General features: G+C 48.9%; 2 long non-coding RNA genes across 3 annotated transcripts; both read right to left on the reverse strand.

Moving 5' to 3' along the window:
- Window positions 1–577: 577 nt before the first annotated feature.
- LOC129181988 (uncharacterized) lies at window positions 578–5,123 on the reverse strand. The gene is made up of 4 exons (XR_008570537.1): window positions 5,104–5,123; window positions 4,749–4,853; window positions 4,503–4,634; window positions 578–4,394 (listed from the first exon to the last, which is right to left on the reverse strand). It is a non-coding gene; the product is annotated as an uncharacterized LOC129181988 (long non-coding RNA).
- Window positions 5,124–6,302: 1,179 nt separating this feature from the next.
- LOC129181987 (uncharacterized) lies at window positions 6,303–11,321 on the reverse strand. Of its 2 annotated transcripts, XR_008570536.1 has the most exons (4): window positions 11,184–11,321; window positions 10,624–10,995; window positions 10,467–10,523; window positions 6,303–6,687 (listed from the first exon to the last, which is right to left on the reverse strand). It is a non-coding gene; the product is annotated as an uncharacterized LOC129181987 (long non-coding RNA). The 2 variants fall into 2 exon arrangements; XR_008570535.1 differs by lacking the exon at window positions 6,303–6,687 and having other exon boundaries at window positions 8,322–10,523.
- Between the last annotated feature and the right edge of the window lie 771 nt (window positions 11,322–12,092).

A 12,092-nucleotide genomic window follows, 5' to 3' on the forward strand; every position in this document is an offset into this window, starting at 1 on the left:
CCCCCCACCTGATGACCTCTTTCCAGAATGTTGAGTGCATCACAACACTGACTGTCTGATGGAGACCAAGTGTCTTCTATTTGACTGTTGAGTGCATCACAACACTGACTGTCTGATGGAGACCACGGGTCATCTATTTGACTGTTGAGTGCATCACAACACTGACTGTCTGATGGAGACCAAGGTCCTGAGTCAACATTGCTTTGCGATACGGGCGAAGGAACGGGGGAGGGGTATCTGTACATTTGTAGTAAGGAAATTAGCTCATCAGGGGATGGAAGAAAAACTTCTCCCCCTCTTTCACGAGAATCATGCCGAGCCTGAATTGGGCTATTTTGGGGAGAAGGCTGATTAGCCCCGCCTTCGGATCTTTGACAGTTGATCTCTGAGATCAACTGGAGAAGATGCTCTCTAATTTCAGGGGAATTGTTGTGATCTGATTCCACACTGCTATGCGGAACGGGGGAGGGGTATCTGTACATTTGGAGTAAGGAAATTAGCTCATCAGGGGATGGAAGAAAAACTTCTCCCCCTCTTTCAGGTGAATCATGCTGAGGAGAACCCTGATTACCCCCGCCTTCGGATCTTTCTCGGTTTATCTCAGAGATCAAGTGGAGGAGATGGTCTCTAATTTCAGGGGAATTGTTGTGATCTGGTTCAGCCATTTGTCTTTATCACCCAATCAAAAATTAGTCTTCAAATTGCAACCTGCGATGGACTCTTTGTGGCAGTGTTCTTTGTTCACGACTGGCACGTCTAGCGTTAGCTGAATATGAAATGACGGAATGCCTGCGTCTAACGTTCTGTCTAAGTTGATTATATATATTCTCAATCATGCGGCGATTTAAACATGCTATATCATACATGTATCTTCTGAACACTTGTTCGACAATTAGCACAGAGGTGTTGAAATCCACTGTTTCAATTCCATCACTGTCTGAGGCTATATCCCTCTGATTTAGAGCTTGCATGTCAACATATTCACTTTCACTATCTGGAAAATAATGAAATCTTTCCTGGTTGTAGACTCCAGCGTCAGATGTCTCCTCCTGTCCCGTTTCTTGTCCCACATCGGACTCTGCTGTGTTTTCCTCGAATTCTGTGTCGTTTTCTCCCTCTGTCCCTCTGTTATCTATCAATATGGAGCAGAACGCTTTGGGGTCCTACAGTCGAAAGGTGCTAAAAAGACTCCCACTCCACCAGTCTCCAGAAGACAACAGAAAATCAAATGCCTTGTTCAAGAAAGGAGACAGCTCAGAAGGCTTTGGAAGAAGGCCTCAGAAGTGGAAAAGGAGGGCATAAGCACCCTCCAAGCTGACATTAAAACACGTCTGGCATCCCTCCGTAGAGCAGAGAATTCCCGGAAACGAAGGAGGAATAAAGAACAAACAAGAACTCGGTTCTATAAAGATCCCTTCAAGTTCCTGAAGACTCTTTTCACCAAGGAGAAAAGTGGAGTTTTAAAAACAACAAAGAATGACCTGGAGGAGCACCTGAGATCAACGCACTCTGATCCAAAGCGCTTCGTATGCATGACCATCCCTCCAGACATGCCACCAATCGACCCCCCAGAGCATCAATTTGATATCGGTCCTCCAACGTGGAAAGAAGTGGAGAAGATCGTCCACCGTGCGCGAACAGCATCAGCTCCTGGGCCAAACGGTGTCCCATACAAAGTATACAAGAACGCACCAGATGTCTGCAGGTTTCTCTGGAGCCTCATGAGGACGATATGGAAGAAGAGGACCATACCCAAAGCGTGGCGTAGGGCAGGCGGGATCCTTATCCCAAAGGAGAAGAACGCATCAAACATCAACCAGTTCCGCCCCATTCCCTTGCTTAATGTGGAGGGCAAGATATTCTTCGGAGTCATTGCACAACGGATGGCGCAGTACCTGCACAGAAATGGGTACGTGGACACATCTGTGCAAAAGGCAGGAATATCGGGCTTCTCTGGGTGCCTAGAACATGCCAGCATGATCTGGCACCAGATCCAAATGGCAAAGTTGGAGAAAAGGGATCTCCACGCGATTTTCCTGGATCTTGCAAATGCCTTTGGCTCTGTGCCCCATGAACTCCTCTGGACTTCCTTCGAGTTCTTTAACATCCCGGACACCATCACAACCCTAATCAAAGCCTACTTTCAGGACTTGCAATTTTGCTTCACTACGCCTGAATTTACCACCTCTTGGCAGTGCCTTGAAGTAGGCATCATGGCCGGATGCACAGTCTCTCCCTTGGCTTTCACCTTGGCGATGGAGGTCATCATCCAAGCCTCAAAGTGGGTTGTCGGAGGACAAAGACTCGACTCTGGCCGGCGCCTCCCTCCCCTCAGAGCCTACATGGATGACATCACCACCCTGACTACCACCGTCCCATGCACCAGAAGGTTACTCAGAAAACTTGAAGAGAACATCAGCTGGGCCCGCATGAAGATCAAACCATCTAAGTCACGCAGCATCTCAGTGGTGAAGGGTGTGCTTACTGACTTGCAGTTCTTCATCGGTGATGAGCCAATCCCCACCATTTCTGAGCAGCCAGTTAAAAGCCTTGGAAGGCTCTATGATGCTAGCCTGAAAGACAAAGACCAGGTGAAGCAACTGCGTAATGACATCAAAGCAAGCCTACAGGCAATTGACAAAACCCAACTACCTGGGAAGCTAAAGGCCTGGTGTTTCCAGTTTGGTCTGCTACCCCGGGTGTTGTGGCCCCTGGCAGTCTATGAGGTGCCCATCTCAACGGTAGAGAAGCTAGAGAGGCAAGTCACTGTCCACATCAAGAAGTGGCTTGGTGTCCCGCGTTGCCTCACCACCATAGGCCTCTACGGAGACAGTGTGCTCAAACTACCCCTCACGAGCCTTACAGAGGAGTTCAAGTGTGCCAAAACACGCCTGCAGATGACCTTGAACGAATCCAAAGACCTAGTGATCAGAGAAAACGCACCGACTTTGGCTACTGGGCGCAAGTGGAGACCCGCAAGAGCAGTAGAGGAGGCAACAGCAGCTCTTAGACATGCTGATATCGTAGGGAACATTCAGCAAGGAAGGGGAGGTCTTGGCCTAACAACTAGCTGCCCAGCTTGGAGGAATGCCACTGCTCCAGTGCGGAGGAAGATGGTGGTGAAGGAAGTGCGACGTCAAGAGGAGATGGCAAGATGGGCCAAGGCAGTCGCCCTTGGCAAACAGGGACTGTGGACACGGTGGGAGAGTGTTGAAAGGAGGAGGTTGAGCTGGAAGGATGTGTGGGCCATGGAAGCAAGGGGCCTGAGCTTTGCCATCAGGGCCACATATGACGTCCTCCCAACACCAACTAATCGCCACCAGTGGTTTGGGGAAGATCCCGGGTGTGTCTTGTGCTCCACGCCAGCCTCCCTCCGGCATATACTCACGGGGTGTAAAACCAGCCTTGCTCAAGGACGATACACTTGGCGCCATAACCAAGTCCTAAAGAGCCTTGCTGCTACACTGGAGGAAAAACGAGCCAGCACCAACGCCCTAGCACTGCCAATGTCTAACACTCCAACAACCCCATGGGCAACGGCCTTTGTCCGTGAAGGGGCTACAGCTACCAAAAGTAACTCAACTCCATCAGAGAGAAGCCAGCTGTCCCTTGCACGTGACTGGAAGATGCTAGCAGACATTGGCAAACAGCTGGTGTTCCCCTCAGAGATTGCCACCACCACCTTGAGGCCTGACCTGGTGCTCTGGTCCCCCTCCATAAAGAAAGTGTACATAATCGAACTTACCGTACCCTGGGAGGATTCTATGGAGGAGGCTTTTGAGCGGAAACATCTGCGGTATGCCGACTTAGCCTCCGACGCAAGGCATCGTGGCTGGAACACGGAAGTCCGCCCAGTGGAGGTTGGGTGTAGAGGGTTTGTGGGAACATCCACCACAAAACTGCTTAGGGACTTGGGAGTTAAGGGCAAGATCCAGCGCGCAGCCATCAAAGCTGCATCGGAGGCCGCAGAAAGAAGCAGCCAGTGGCTCTGGCTGAAGAGGAACGACCCCAGTTGGGCCAAGTAGGTTGACAGGAGGTATGCGGTCGGCTTAGGCTTGACTCAGGGAACAGGACGCCCCTGCCATGCATAGTCCCATGAGATGTCCAAGGTGATTCTCCTGGCTAATTGGACTTGGGACGCAAGCTGAGGACTGATCACCCTACAGCTGGCCGCCTCTGGCGAGTGTGTATAGTGTTAAAGGCCGAAACACCCTACGACCCAGAGTAACACTACTGAGGATGCGTCCCGTAAATTTAAATTCTTCCCACAACCTCCATCAAGTCTACTGTCCACTAACAGTTATTTGTGTGTGCTCGCACAGGAAATCTACATCTCATCTTGTGTTGCTTGGAACCTGTCACATCCAGCGTTGAGGGCGTCAGTGGCGCAATCCCTATAACAGAGCAGACTCTGTTATTCATCAACATTTACACAGTACATACAGAGATAATTGTTGACATAAATATGAATTCATCAAAACCGACACATTTGTTTAACTTACCGTGACTTGAGTTTGGACTTGTAAACCCCACAATAAAATGCAGTGGGTTTTGGACCGGCGGTGTTAAAATGTTTTCCACGAATCCCGAAGTCTGTCCCCAAACTGCCCCGTCTATCGTAGAGCGATCGCCCTCTGCAAATCCAGTGTCAGAGAGGATCTTGTTAGTCATCAGCATTTACACAAAACATAAAGAGCTAATTCCCGACATCAATCTGTATTAAACTAAACCTACACACGATTGTTTACCTTGTGCCTGGTTTTGAGGCGTTATAAAGTCCACATTAAACCCCTGCATTGGGTTTTGGACCGGTGACACTAGGGCCACTGGTGGCGGTGAAGTCAGATCGATCACTGGAAATCAAACATACTCAATTTATTTTATTTTCCCCAATATATATTATATAATCAACATCCTTGCTCGCTCTCTCTCTCTCTCTCTCTCTCTCAGAGGTAGAGAGACATGCGCACACACTCACACTCACACACACACACACACACACGCACACGCACACGCACACAGGCACGCACGCACACACACGCACCCTGAGAAACATAAACTTCTAAAAGAAATTTCTTTCAGCTACATGATTTGAAAACATACCTTCAATTGGTGAAGATGCAGCTCTCCTGTAAGTAGAAAAAAAAAATTGGCTTTCAGGCTAAACACCCTAGATAAATTATATACAATATGAAACTTACGTACATGCAACAGCCCATGTCAATGTCCGATGTCTTGTAGTCGTCTCCAGGCTCTGTGTTCAAACTCTCTGTCTTGATGTTGTTCGCTGATTTTTGCGAGTGATCTGGAAACCTACCGTCGACACTTGCCTTTTATTCCATTTTATACAATAGGGGAGGAATGTTTAAGTGCCAGATGTGTTTTTTAAACCCTCAATCACATTGTCTTTTTTTATACAAACCAAAAGGCCCCTAGTATTGATTAGAGCTAGCTAAAAAAGACCCCCCACAGATCAGTCCAAAGAAACCCCCATCTACTATAAAAATGGTATTAAAATGATCTCATGTGAACCATGGGCCCCCGCTATTGACACGGGAGCCATGAGGCCCCCGCTATTGATTATAGTTACCTAAAAAACACCCCCATCAGATATGTTTTTTAAAACCACAAGCACATTGTCTTCTCCCGTGGGAAAACGAGACACCCTATTGATATTATATATTTCTCACACCTGAGACAGCACCCCACCATTCTTTCTTTTTGCTTCAGAGACCCCCACAGATCACACCCAGGAAATCCCCATCTACTACAAAAATGGCGCGAGTATTAAAATGATCTCATGTGAACCACGGGGCCCAACCTAATGATCATAGTTACCTAAAAAACACCCCCCATCAGATATGTTTCTTCATCGCCCCAAGCAGATCCTGTTCCCCAGGAAACATGAGACCCCCACCATTCTTTCTGCTTGAGAGACTCCATACACTAAACCCAGAATGCCCCCACATACCCCCTCCCCTTCCCTCCACAGCCAGTGAGAGGTGTCTCCCACAAAAATGGCGCGACTATTAAAATGATCTCATGTGAACCATGGGCCCCCGCTATTGACACGGGAGCCAAGAGGCCTCCGCTATTGATTATAGTTAGCTAAAAAACACCCCCATCAGATATGTTTTTTAAAACCACAAGCACATTGTCTTCTCCCGTGGGAAAACGAGACACCCTATTGATATTATATATTTCACACACCCACACACTCAAGAGTCACACACACACACACACACACACATCAGCCCCCAAGAATCTTCCCCACACCCCCTCCCCTTCCGCAGCCCTCTAAGACCTCTCTGCTCACAGTAAAAAAAAAAAATGATGTCATCTGATGTGTCAAGTCATCAATCATATTTTGACAGTTAGTTTCTGACGATTATTTTTAATGATTAAATTTATATGACGTCATCACATTTTTACATTTTGTTTCTCTAAATTTCTCTAACGAACACAACTGGTTCCAGATGACCGTTCTTAAGTCGAATTGTTCTCAAGTCGGGGAAAAGATAATATTACCAATGATATAGGTACTACATGTACGTGTATACATATACAGTATATGTGTATGTATGTAAATATGAGTTTGGATGCAGTAGTAATATTAAACGAGGATAATTAATAAAAAAAAAAAAAATAAAAATGATATAATAATACGTAATGATAAATGTTATTTACCTTTGAAGAGGAGTGGTCGACCATACGTCGTTGTGGAGGAGTTGGAGGAGGAGATATTGAAAAAGACAAATCGTCATCGTTAGACTCTTCTAAAAGAGGTAGTGTTCTGTGGGTGGTGTAGAATTAAGCAGGCCTATTAACGCTTCATAAACTTTAATCACACGCTCTGTCCGGGTTGTATCATAAAACTCTTAGCCTTCCTCTCTCCTCTTCCTCATCTTCCTGTATCTGTTGGTCCCATTAGCAGTGTCACAGTGCCCTCTGCTGGTCAAGCATGTACCAGTATAAATATGGGTTTGCCGGTCAAGCATGTAGCAGTATAAATATGGACTTATAAGGCAAAACACATGAAAAAATAGACCAGTCGGCTTGTGTTTGTATCTCCGGATGTTCATTAGTAGGGGACTTAGTGTATAAGCACCACTCTGACAGCTTGTTGGGAATTTCTAAAAATAACTAAATTCTCGCTCACTCCTTGCCAATACACTCCCGTCTGGAATAATCCTGACATCTTGCTGAAAAAGAAACCATTAAATTTCCCAACATGGCACGAAAAAGTAATAAGTTGTATGAAAAATATAATTAAAGGAAACAACTTTATCTCATTTAACGACCTTGTTTCACAGTATGGAATAAATCATAACAAATTTCTTGAATACATGCAAATTAAATCTATAATTAAGGCAAGTTTCAGGACTATATCATGGGAAAGCAATACCACTATTGACCAATTTTTAAAAATATCTGCCCCTAAAACTTTATCTAAATTATATGTTCTACTTTCAAAAAATGACAACACAATCGGAGTACCAATCTCCAAATGGAACTCAGATTTATCTACAAGCTGTGACCCTGAGATCTGGAAGCAAATATGTCTCAATGCTTCCCGGTTAATCAATAATCCCAAATCTGATTCAGTTTAAAATCCTTCATAGAGTACATTACACAGGACATAGAATGTTTAGAATGGGCTTAACTGACTCTAACATCTGTACACGCTGCTCAGACCATAGAATAGATGTCTACGTACACTTCATGTGGACCTGTGCTCCCATTAACAATTTTTGGCACGGAGTGTGTGAGTACCTATCTTTGGCACTTAGGTTCTCCCTTCTTACCTCCCCTTTACTATGCCTGCTGGGCGATCTCTCCACAATTGATGTAGAAACAAACCAAACACAACTTCTCATCACCACATTAAGCATTGCCAAGAAAACCATTGTCATCAATTGGAAATGAAGGAAGAAACTGAACATAGCTCTTTACAAAAATCTCTTGTTAGATCAAATAGCTATTGAGAGAATGTCTGCTGAATCTAAAGAACAAATGTCAGAATTTCAGTCTACATGGGCACCAATAATTAATTCCCTGACCTGACTCTCGGGGTCTGAGGGTATCTGGTTCTGCTCCTGGGGGTCTCGCTCATCTGGCTTGGGGTGTGGTCCTGGTCGCTGGGTGGCCCTGGTACCTCGGGGGCGGGCGGGGGCGGCTTGGTGTCCCTTCTTTGCTGGGCTGCCTGCCTGGGGGGGCTGGTGGGTGGGGGTGGGGAGGGGTCCGGGTCGGGTGATGGGGCGGGGTCGGGGTGGCCGTCCAGGGGGCGGCGTTGGTTGACCTCCGGGGTGGCGGGTGGGCGGGGTGCTGCATCCTGCGGGTGCCAGGCGCCTACTGCTGCTGGGGGGGCCCATGTGCAGCTGGTGGCACTGGCTCTCCCTCGCCTCCTTTGCCTCTGGGCGTGGGGCATGGTCTGCCCTGGGCCCTCCTGCTCGGCTGCCGCGTGGGGTCGTTCGGTGTGGGGTGTGGGGGCAGGCCTCTCCCCCTGTTGGGGGCGCGGGTGCTTGAGCCCAGCTTCCCCTGCGGATCTATCTCCCCTGGGTGGGAGGGTGGGTTGGGGTGCCCTTTTCTTTAATTAATTAATTTATTTATTTATTTATTTATTTATTACTTATTTTATTTTATTTTCCTGATTTATGTGTGTGTTGTATGTGTGACAGGTGGGAGCTGCTTGTTGTCCTCTGGCGCCTGTGGCTGTCCCCCGGGTGACTGGGAGGTGGGGGTCGTGGATGTGCGGTTTGGGCTTGGGGTGGGGGGTGCGTGGTGCTGGGGTGGAGGGATCCCTTGCTTTCTCTCGGGGCCTCTGTGGTTTGGTGGGCGGGGGGTGTGGGGGCCGCGGGCGGGTGGACGTGTGGGTGGGCGGCGTGGTGTTCTTCTGCGTGGCGCTGGCCGGGATCGGCGGGGGAATGCTTGCTCCGGGGTGGGGCGGTCGGGGGTGGCTTTGGTCGGGAGCTTGGGGGTGGGGCTGGCGGGGGGCTGGCGGGCGGTCCCTGCTACTTGCTGGTGTCTGGCTGGTCTCTGCTTCCTGGCTGGCGGTTGTCTCCCTCCCTCCGGGGTGTCTCCCTTGGTGTGTTGGTGGATGGATGAGGGGTGGGGTTGTGGCCGGTCTGTGGCGTGGCGGAGGGGGGGGGAACGTGGGCGCGATTCCCGCTGGTTCTGGTGGCGGTTGGATCTACCTTGGGGCGTGTTGCTGGTTCGTGGTGTTTGGCGGTTTGGGGGTGGCGCTGTGGACACTTCCTCCGGTGGGGCTCCGGGGTTGGGGTGCATTGGGGGTATTGCCTTTGGGGGGTTGGGTGATCCGGACTGGGCATCCTGGCGAGCCGGGTAGGGCCTGTGTCTGTGTGCCTGTGTCCTGCGGCCTGTGGCTTGCCGGAGCGTGGGCTGTGGTTGGTGGCCGGTTGGTCATGTGCCCTTGATCCCCCCCCTGCTCGGTTTGGGCGGCGTTAGGGTGTGGGCATGTGGGGCACCCGTCCTTCCTGTTCCACTGCACCACCTCACATACATACTGTATAGGACTTTGGGGGTTGGCATACGGTCGGGCGTGGTTGGGGAGGGGAGTTGCCTTGCGGGGCTCCTTTGCCCCTGCCGTGCCACTGACCTGTTGCCCCCCAATTTTAATCGCACAGTAGACACTTAGGGTTTGGGGGGGCTGGTCAGGTAAGGGGCCCACCGAGCGGCAGCTGTCCCCCGATTTTAATTGCATCATTAGCTATCATCCATCCGTCGCGGTGGCTCGCCCGGGGTGGCCTGGCTTGTGGGATGCCTTTGTCTGGTTCGCCTGCCTTTCCCTGGGGTGGCCCCAACAGGGCCACCCCAGGGCCTGTTGGGGCCTGTTGATGCCGCGGCTTGCGCCGGGGGGGCGGCTTGCGCCGGGGGGGGCGGCTTGCGGTGCTTCCCCTGGACTGACACGTGCCGCGGGCGCCTCTGCGCTCTAGGGGCGGGTTCGGCAGTCTCCGCGGGGCGGTGCCGGTGCTGCGGGTGGCCCGCGTGCAGCCGTGGGGGCATGTTGTCACTGCGCTGCGGTGGCTGCTGGGGCGCCAGGCCGACTGGTGGATTGGGGCTTGGTCATGCTTGCTCTGTCCCCTCCTGCTCAGGTCCGGTCGCTCCAAATTTGCTTAATAATAAGCATCTACGTCAAATAAATTCTGTATAACACGGGAAGTGTATATCACACGTCTCCCTGGCAGAGTAAATTTGTTGAGCACTTGAGGGCATTTAGATCTACAATTCTATCTGCCTTAAAGGCTGAGCAGGTGTTTAAAGCACTTTTTAGGTGGTTTGGTGCATATGTGGTTCATTGTTGAGCAGTTTTGGCCAATGTTCATAAATGCAGTCTATTCGGTTTAAAAAGCATTTTTAAGGAATAACTGTTAGATTTAGTCACTGCAAGCCAGCAGAAGGTGCTATAGGCTCAAATCTCATGTACAGTATGTTGTGTAGCTTCTTACCCCCTGCATGGTGAATGTGGTGCTGCTAGGATATATTTTTGGACAGTTACAGGCAAACTGAAAAAAAGGTGGAAAAAGAAAAAAGAAAAAACTGTTAGATTTAGTCACTGCAAGCCAGCAGAAGTGTTAGGGTTCTGTTTCATTTAGGTGTTGTCACCTTTTGACCTCTGTGCTTCCTTGTAGATCCCTTCACTCCCTGAGTGGGCGGCGCCACGATGCACACCTGTAGCCACTTTGTCTTCAAGGGCTCTTAAGCCACATGGCTGCAGGAGGAGGACGTGGGATTGTACTACTGGTTTGCATGCTGCTTGCAGATCAGTTTGTTAGCTACTCGCTCTTGACTTCAAGACTGCTGTGTTTGTTTTAAAGTCTGTTCCACGTACTCCTTGCCTCCTGTGACACCATCTGCTCAACAGTGACTTTTGCCTTTTTACACCAGTTAAACAGTTAGCCAACCAGTTAAACAGTTCCCGAAAGGAGATGACAGAAGCAGGTCTATCTTCTTAAGCCTTTATAGGATTTTGTGAAACTGTAATACAATACAGAACTTAAATAAGAACAGCACAAAGGTTGGCCACATGTAGAATTAACAACAAGAATAAAGTTAAAGCTACATAGGCAAAAATACCAAAGGGAAAGCTAGCTTAGCCTACTAGGGGTACACCAGCTACCATTGCACAAGACTACTTAATATTAAAAAACACAAACTGCACTTACAGACGTTGCTTTAGCTGTAGGAACAAGGAAAGACAGAGTAGTGTAACTGGAAACCGAACATGAAGAGCAGGAGTGGAAGTATTCACTGAGAAAAAGTCAATGAGAGCAGCTATAGGAATAAACAACTCATGAGTCATGTTAACGTAATGTTGAGAAAAAAAGAGAAAATGACCCGTATGTACAATAGTGACCATTGCTTAATACGTCCACAAGAGGGTGCCATTACACAAGAAAACATAGGCTCTGCTCAGGAGACTGAACACTCCCTGCATGGGATCTTTAGAGATCCCACATTAAACAGTCTTTGTGGAAAGAAGCAGCACCAGGTCGATGACAGGTCGAAAGAAAGTCTTTCTGATTCAATCTTTGACGACCACTACCTCGACTTTCCGGACCAATCCATCTTCTCCTGGAAAAGTCTTAGTGACGATGCCCACAGGCCATTTGTTCCTCTTTGCCTGATTGTACTTCAGGAGGATGACATCACCTCACCTTCATGAATGTTAGGCCTTTTGTCTTGCCATTTGTTGCGAAACTGCAACGTTTTGAGGTATTCGCACTTCCACCTGTTCCAAAAGGTGTGGACCAGGCTCTGCACTTGCTTCCACTCTTCTTTCAAAAGATCTGCTATCTCAAGATTGCAAGGGGGAGGAGGAGAGGAGCCTGTTTTTTGGGTCAAAAGCATTGTTGGTGTGAGGATGAGGGGATATTCGGGATCTGATGACACTGGGATGAGAGGTCTTGCATTCATGACTGCCATGACCTCCGCCATGAGGGTGGTGAGGACTTCATGGGTAAGCTGGGATTTCTTCTGTTCAAGCAGCGTGAAGTCTAGAATGCGGCGGGCGATGCCAATCATGCGTTCTCATGCGCCACCCATGTGAGACGCATGGGGAGTATTGAAGACCC

This window comes from Dunckerocampus dactyliophorus, chromosome 5 (assembly GCF_027744805.1).
Source record: "Dunckerocampus dactyliophorus isolate RoL2022-P2 chromosome 5, RoL_Ddac_1.1, whole genome shotgun sequence".
Taxonomy (NCBI): Eukaryota; Metazoa; Chordata; class Actinopteri; order Syngnathiformes; family Syngnathidae; genus Dunckerocampus; species Dunckerocampus dactyliophorus.